Raw genomic sequence first — 8,248 nt, 5'->3', positions numbered from 1 at the left:
TCTCCAAGGTTCAGGCTACTCATGTGTGAAATGGACTAAGGAGGGTAGCCAAGTGTGGGATTTCTTGAGGATTAAATGTTCCAGTCCATGGAAAGTGCTTGCCACACAGTAAGTGGTGCGTTCATTCACAGAGCATTTATTGAGTACCTGCTACGTGCCAGGCATGTTCTAAGCGCTGGTGACCCAGCGGTGTACCGGCCATTGAAAGTGTAAATGGCTAGACGCTATGTATTCCATTTGCGATCTGCTTCGCAGGAAGTTCTTTGTAATTCTCGATGCGACTGCCTTTTTCTAGTTCTTACTTCTTAAACTTTGCGCTGGTCCGCCGTCTCGCACCTGCTTTTTTTCCACGGTCCTAGACAAGTGTATTGTAAGAAGGATTTTGAGAATTAGGCGCCACCGTCCGCGGCCTGGTCAACGCCAGCTTGCGGATCCAAACCTCACCCAGGGGTCTCCGCTTGGGGCTCCCAGTGAAGGAGTGGGAGGATGGAGATGCCAGGGGCTTATGAGCGCTGCCAAAATGTCGATATGCAACAGCCACTTCTAGATTTGCTCGGTATCAAGGACCACGATCCCGGGGGCGCCCGGCCGCCTGGACCTCGCTCCCTTGCCGGCGCCTAAAGGAGGAAGAGGAGGAGACGCCCAGGCCGGATCCCCGCCGGGGCTCGGGGAGACGCGGCGCCAGACCTAGCCTGCGCGCGCTACCCCGCCCGGCCTCCCCGCGCGCCCCGGCTCGGCCACGCCCCTCAGCCCTCGCCCCGCCCCCGCGGACCACACCCCACCCCCGCCAACAGGCGTCGCCGCTTGCCCCTCCCCCAGCCTCCAGGCGACAAAGGCTCGGCCCCACCCCCTGCTTTTCCACCCCTCACCCCCGCCCTCCCCTCGGCAGCTTCAGATAGGCCCCGCCCCTCCACTATAGCCTCGCCCACTAATTATTCACACCCCGCCCCGCCTTTCGGCCGCCTTCTAGACCCCGCCCCCTCTGAGCTTGCCCCTCCCCCTGCTAGTCCACACTCCGCCCCTGCCTCCCGGAGGCCCAGGCTAGGACCCGTCACCTCCTTCTCCAGGTTTTCCTCCCACCCCAGTCTCCCCAGGGGGCTCGGCTCAGACTCTGCCCCCGCCGCCCAAGGCCCAGCGCCGGCGCAGGACCACCCCTCGCCCGCGGCCCCGCCTCCGAACCCCCGCCCCCTGGACCCCGCCCGGGTCGGGAGACCACCCCTGCAGCTGGCTCCCTGGTACTGGTCTCCCGCGCCCCGCCCCCGCCCCCGCGGCCCCGCCCCGGTGCGGGGACCACCCTCCGCCCGCGGAGGCGGGGGCCAAGCGCTCGGGGCACTCTCGGCTGTCCCGGCCCTTCGCCGCCACCGCCGCCGCGCGGTGGTTCCCGCGGATCCGCGCGCGCCGCCGGCCGGGAGAGCTCTCAGACCGCGAGGCGAGCCGCAGGAACCCGTGGGACGCAATGCGAGCCAGGTAGGCAGGCTGCACCCCGGGCTGTCCCCTGCGGGCCGCTCCAGCCCCGCTCCCAGCCTCTCTCCCGCGGCGCCTGCTGGGGCTCGGCGGGTTTGCACGCCTCGCGGGCGCTGCTCGTTCCCCTGCCGCCTGAGTTCGGGGCTCCGGCGTGCCCGGGCGCGGCTGGCGCCGGACGGCTTCGGGAAGCCTCTCGCGCCCCTCGTGCTCCTGGGGGACCTAGTCACCCCGGCGCAGGCGGGCGAGCCGGGGTTCCGGACCCGGAGCGGCACTCATGGCCCCCGCGTACGCCCGGGGGATCCCTCTCTCCTGGCCCTTGCAGTTCCCGAGGCTGGCCCTGAAGGGTGGCCCGCCTCGGCGACCGGACGCGTCCTCGGGGCGCTCGGCTCGGGGGTCTTGGGCGCTCTGAGGGCTGGAGGGACCGGGGCTTCCTCTGGCGCGGCCCTGGGGAGGAGGGAAGGGCGCGCTGTCCCGGGTTAAACTTGGTGACAATGCATATTTCAACTTCTTCGGAGACCTTTCATTTTAGGATGGAAATGAAAACCCCGATTTCTGGCTTAGCCGTCCGGGGACCGAGCAGCCGCGAGGTGACAGCGCCGGCGGCGGGCGGGTGGGGACGGCCGGCAGAGACGCACGTTGCTGAGTGGTGTTTCCCGGGAAGCCCGCTCCGCGGTGCGGATTGGTGGTCTGTAGGATCCCTGCCTTGGAGTGCGGTGACTCCTAGCCCGGGGCCGGTCGTGCAGCCAGTGGGACCAGGCCGCGCTGGCCCTTCCCCGGGGTGTTGGGCGGCCGGCGGTGCCGCCAGGGGGGCGCAGCGGGACGGCGGCCGGGCTTCCTGCGTGCGGAGAGGCCGGTGGAGCCTCACCGGTCAATGAGATTTAAAAAGGGAACGCCGGGCTGGATTTTATCCGTGCTTATTCTTTCCAAGTTAGTGCAGCAGATCGGTACCGTGTGCTTTGTCAGTAGTAAGAAGTTCGCATAACTTTTGTTCCGATCACAAAAGCAATATATTCTCTGGGTAGAAATCAGAAGTATAAACAGTAAAACAAACCATCATTGATCCCACAGTTCCTACCGGCCTCAGTATTTACACTCTTTGATAGTCACATTTCACAGGCTTGCCGATCTAATCGATAAGTTTACCAGTGGAGCCTCTCTTGACTAAATGAAAGCAATCCCTTTGTGCAACTCTCCCCTTCCCACCCTTCTAAATGGGTTTGTCTCCGAGCACCAAAGTTTGGGTGTATCGGCCAGGCTCCCTTCTCAGGCTGAGTCCCCTTGCCAGTGTGTGGTGTTCTCCATGCCTTCTGTAGGCTGGAGTCGTGGAGAGAGAAGCCAGCAGTCGGCTAGACCACTGGCTCAGACTGGATCGGCTGTGGTTTTGGTTCCTTGCCTTGAAAGAATGAAGGTAATGATTCTCAGTCCGCTGCTCAGAGCACCATAAAAGTTAATGGGTGGTTTGCAAAGCGTTTTGACACCCTTGGGTGGACAGCCGCTGTACTTTGCGGGGCTGGGAGTGTCCCTTGCTTTCGTCATCAAATAAAACAGTCTATCTCCTACTTGGCCATCCTGACCAGGAAACGGGCGCCAGGAGTGACTGGTGGGGTCTGGAGAAGGTTCCTGGTTCCCTGCTCAGTACAGTCGGCCCAGGCTAAGCCCCTCAGAAAATGGGGGGCTTGGAAGGAGACAGAACTCCCCAATCCACCTTGCCTGTCTGCTTTCTGCACGTGGGCAGATGTGTAAGGGGGCTTTGACGTTCAGACGGGCCCCAGGATTCACAGGCCTGATGCCCGGCCATCCAGAATGCCGAGGCCTGCTGATCTGAGAGGGAACAGTTAGTCCTGGGAGCAGGGCTCAGGCTGCGAGCAGCCCTGGCTTCCTAGGCATTTGTTTTATGGCTCCCTTGTTTACGAAATGAACAATGACTAGCTCGGATCTGCGGTGCCTGAGAAGCTTCTGTGAGCTTTAATTTTTTTCCTGTTGTCCCAAGCCTCTGGCATCGTGCTTTACGGGGCTTTTTAAACAATTGGGAGAAACTCGTATCATTTGTTAACGTCTGATACCGAAAGCCGGAGGTGCCACACAGGTTGCCTTTTGTTCCCCTTGCAAAGCCGCCGTGAAGGAAGCTCCTCTTTCTTTAGCAGGTCTCCAGGGCTCCAGTTGTCATTTGATAGTTTCATTTTTTTTTATTGTCGCTCCCACCAGCACTCTGTTCTGCCCAATGTCTAGTAGCTGACCACAGCCCAGACACAGGGGGGACCCAGAAAATGGTCTGGGCAAGTTGCTAATAAGTGTCCTTCCGGGGCTCGTCAGCTCTTAGTACTGTGCCCCGAATTTTCTCCGCGTAGGGGGGAAAGGGGGAGTCTTCCTGGATTTTCTTCTCTGCTGCTGTTTGCTAACTGGATTTCTGGTTACCCAGCAGCCTGGAATTGTTTTCCTGCCGGCTGCTTCAACAGACCTTTTTCTTATTCTAATGGTTCTAGTGTGAGGATAAGACTTGCTAACGTCAATGGGGTTTGCACCCCGGGTTCTGGGAGGCCACTCTTGAGTTTAAATCCTGGCACTCAGGCCTGTGAAGTGTGGGAGGGTGTGTGCGCTTCCTTCTTCCCGGGGAGGAGGCCAGCTGGCTTCCCTCAGCTTCTTAAGGGGAGCCCTTGGCCCGAACAAGGTTAGGAGTTAACCGCTGTGCTGGGCCCTGGCTGACCTCACCCCATGCTCGGGGCAAACCTCCATGGTTCCGTGTTTGAGGAACCAGCCGTGTGCCTGCCCGGTACTCAACTGAGGAGAAGCCGTTGTTCAGCCAGTGGGCCTTGCTCCATCCACGTGGGTTTCCCTTAGCTTTGTTATTTTCAAATTCGACACCCGAATTGGGCCACGTTGCAGTTTTTCTTCTGAGAATTGGATTCAGGCCCCTGGGATATTTCCTAAGGCCCTGGAGATGGACACTAGGACTTCTTTGCCCTGAGGTCACTGCCTGATAACCAGGAACTAGGAAGGGTCACCGTGCAGCTAAGTAGACTTCACTGTGACTGCGTGGCCCGGAGGGGAACCCGGGGGCCATCCAGTGTTGCACTGGGCTTCCAGCGAGCTGGGTCCCCCGCCTCCCCAGCTGTTTGCACAATAGAAGTCCCATGTTCTCCCATCACACCCTGGAGAGTAACAAAAAAACAGTTCAGCCAGCCCTCACACACAAGGGAACCATCCAGCTACTTACTCAGGGTCTTCCGGGGAGCCCGAGCTTGCTTCTCCGTGGGCCCCGAGGGCATCGTGTGTTCCTGGACCACGTGTCTGATGCCATGAGTATCAGCGTCTCAGGGGAAAGGGTGTCGCGGTGTTCAGCCTTTAGAAGGCAAGAGAATGCCGAAGGTATTTTAGAAACAGGGTGTGTGATGTGTTTCTAGGAAGGGTGAAATTCCTTATCGTGCCTCACTGCTTCCCATCCACCAGGTGTAGAAAGTAGCTTCCCAAACCTTCAGTAAGAAAATATGGGCTCGTGGGAATAGAACGGTGTACTGAGTTCAACTAACTTAAGTCGAGATTCGGGCTGTTTTTTAACGGGCATAGCTTGCTGAGGGTTTGTGATAGACCAGGTCCGGTGTGCACACTTTTTTTTTTTGCGGTACGCGGGCCTTTCACTGTTGTGGCTTCTCTCGTTGCGGAGCACAGGCTCCGGACGCGCAGGCTCAGTGGCCATGGCTCACGGGCCCAGCCGCTCCGCGGCATGTGGGATCTTCCCGGACCGGGGCACGAACCCGTGTCCCCTGCATCGGCAGGCGGACTCTCAACCACTGCGCCACCAGGGAAGCCCCGGTGTGCACACTTTTATCCTTGCAAAAACAGCTAGGGGTTCCATTTTACAGGGAAGCTAGAATTGAAGTCGTTGCTCCAATCTAATCGTCCCAGTAAGTGCTTGATTTGATTCTGGACCTGCCTGGGCCCAGAGCTCTTCATCCTAACTCCCAGTGTGCCAGAACGAAAGAAACAGGTCACAACTTCGGAAGCGTGAAGACACAGGGATGGAGATAGCAGAGTGCCTGCCTCCCTTACACAATGACCAAAAAAAGGTGATGAAATCTTTAAAACCCTAGGAATCTTCGTCGTCTAAACGGAAAGTAACCCGTTTGCACCTTTGCTCCCCGGGAGCCGTGCCCTTGCGCCCGGTCTGCAAGGTAAAGTTTGATGTATTTGGAAGATTGCGATTTTGGAGGTGGGACAACTCAGACAGAATCTGCTCTGAAGTTTGTCCTTGTACCATGAAAAGAGGGTATTCTGGGCAGATGAGGTTACTAGAATAAGATTAAGGTTATGGAAAGGCTGTTGAGTAAATGTAAGCTAAGGGTCTGCCTTCCACTTTACAATCAAATAAAGGATATACTAATGAGATTATTCCTACCTGCTCCATCAAAGCTAGGTCTTTGGGGAACTCTCAGAGCTGATGCCTGGTAGCCCAACTCTTCTGAACAAATTGAAAAGAATCCTTTCCGAGAAAGGATTTTTGTGGTTCCATATTCTTACTAGATCTCCCTCCCATCTCTCTCCCCTTCCCTGTTCTCCCAGTCTGCCTCACTGAGGAAAACCCTGCCCTGTTCTTATGAAACAGGGAAGCCTCCTAAGCTCTGTAGGCCTGGAAGGAATTCACACGTTCCCTTTCGTGGCTTTTTCCACGTTGCAGGTCCCTGAGCCCGAAGTGTGCTGGGCAACCTGCTCCCCGGAAAAAAACAAAGCGTCTTGATGGTAGCATCCGTCAACTGCCCTGGTGTAAATCCTCCCACCATGGCTGATTTCAAGCTGCCAGTCGGGTCTGGCAATATTACTGAGTATTTGACAATCTGTGTAGCCAGTTAGAGTGGGCTGCAGCTTGCCTTTCATCGCACTGAGCTCAGCAGCTCAGCCCCCCTTGTAGAATGGATGGAATGGTTGCCTGGGCTTCTGCTTGGACCATGGCTGCCCAGGAGCTATACGTACTGAGAGGATTTGGATGTCATCGAGTAGCCTAGTTTGGCCAGCAAGAGTAGAGTGCTTCAGAACTCAGACTCCACGTTAAAATCACCTGGGGTATTTTAAAAGCTGCCCAGTGGAATCGGCCTTCTGTGTGTATCCAGGGTTGAACTCCACGGATGTAGGGAATTTGCGTAAGAAGAAAATTAGAGGTGTGGTTTGAGATTAGGCATGGCAGACCCTGTATTTGAGGCCAAGGAGTTGAACGTTTTCCCTGTGGGGTGAGGGAAGGTTTTCCAGCAGAAGCCTCGGAGTGGAGGAAGGGCCCACATGTTCCCAGTTGCCAGTCGCCAGTCTGACTCCGGTGGCTCCTCCGTGGTGACGGACGACATTGTTTTGCCTTGGTTGCTTCTGCTGGTCTGGAACGGAGACGGGTCTTTGCGGAGGAAGGGGGGGTTCAGGATGAAGTGAGAGAGCGCTCCTTGGGGAGATGGCTCCTTGGGTGGGTTTGGTGAGTTGACCTCGGATGTCGCAGCAGAGAGCCGGCGTCTAGAGGAGCTTCCCAGGACCGTCCAAGTGAAGAAAGGAGAAGCTCAACGGCTGAGGGCTCTTCACGCGTCTGAGCTTGGTTGCTCACGTAAGCTGATTACTTTTTCTCTGTCATAATTAGCAGACCAATTATTTAAAATGTAAGCACTTCCTTGAGAGGCAGCAGGCGCGTGGGAAGGGGAGTGTCACTGAACTTCTGAGCCAGGCTTGTGAGCAGGAAGGGGCCAGCCAGGCCCTCAGGTGCGGACTTAAGGAGGCATCACCCTTGGGTTGTACACACGCAGTGTCCGCCCTGCTGGTCAGGGGTCACCCGTGTGAGAGAGGGCTGGCTCGGGCCTCACTTCCTTAGAGCCGAACCCGTGATCGTGGAAGAGCTCACCGCAGCCTTGAGTGTGGAGTGGGCCTGGGAGCACGCTTCTCAGTCACCCCATGAAGATGGGGCGGGAAGGCCAAGGGGGCGGGGGAAAGAAGCAGCTGGAGGTGGGAGAATGTGTGCCGCGTGTCCCTGAAGCCGAGGAGAAGGTTGGGGGGTGGGGGAAGGGAGCCCCGTGCAAACAGGACGGTTCTGGTTACAAATCATCAGAGAATTAACCCCCGGAAGTCTAGGGGCCACTGGGTTTGGCTTGTTAGGGCCATGTGACTGTGGTAGTGGGGAAGCTTCTAGAAAACCAAGGACAAGGGGTATAGGCCACTGAGTTAGTGATAAAAGAAAAAGGACTGTCTTTTGAGGATATCAAGGCAGGAAGGACCCAGAGCTGAGTCAGAGGGCCTGGGATGCTCTGGGCTGCGGAGGCCTGGCTGGGGGCTGACGGGGTGTTAGGACCAGTGCGGAGCGATGGAGGGTCCAGTGAGGGGGTGTGGGCGGCCCTGGGGACTGTCAGGGATAGAGGTGGGTGTGAGTGGTTGTCATTGGGAGCAACTGGTTAGACGACTCCCTCGCCCCCGTGCCTTTTCACCAGCCTTTTTTGGGGATTGGCTGGGGGCCTCATTTGCCCCTGAGTCCCAGCTCCCTGAGGCTCCTCAAGGAAGGCTTTCCTGACTGCCCAGGCCAGGAGCTGACCGCTGCTTCCTCACCTGTCCGTTGTCCCCCTAGGCGGGGCTCTGCTAGGCATGGGGCTGCGTCTTTATCTCTGCATCCTCGCTGCACAGACAGCACATTCGGTGAGTGAAGAGGGACCAGCCAGGATGAAGACCGAGGGTGGTGCCCCACCAAGGGACCGGACAGCCGCAGCGCCAAGAGCCTTCTTAGACATCTTCACAGCTAAAAATGACGCTAAAGGATAGAAGTAATTTCTGT

General features: G+C 57.6%; 1 protein-coding gene across 2 annotated transcripts in view; it reads left to right on the top strand.

The window, feature by feature from the left end:
* Window positions 1-1,077: 1,077 nt before the first annotated feature.
* The window catches only part of SH3BP4 (SH3 domain binding protein 4), a 95,729-nt gene continuing 88,558 nt past the window's right edge, over window positions 1,078-8,248 (top strand). For both annotated transcript variants that reach the window (XM_033859487.2, XM_073807082.1), the window contains exon 1: window positions 1,078-1,467. The gene's annotated coding sequence lies outside the window, so the exon portion shown is untranslated. The remainder of the gene's footprint in view (window positions 1,468-8,248) is intronic.

The sequence above is a fragment of the Tursiops truncatus genome, chromosome 7 (assembly GCF_011762595.2).
Source record: "Tursiops truncatus isolate mTurTru1 chromosome 7, mTurTru1.mat.Y, whole genome shotgun sequence".
NCBI classification, from domain to species: domain Eukaryota; kingdom Metazoa; phylum Chordata; class Mammalia; order Artiodactyla; family Delphinidae; genus Tursiops; species Tursiops truncatus.
This window is presented reverse-complemented; position numbering and strand designations above follow the sequence as displayed.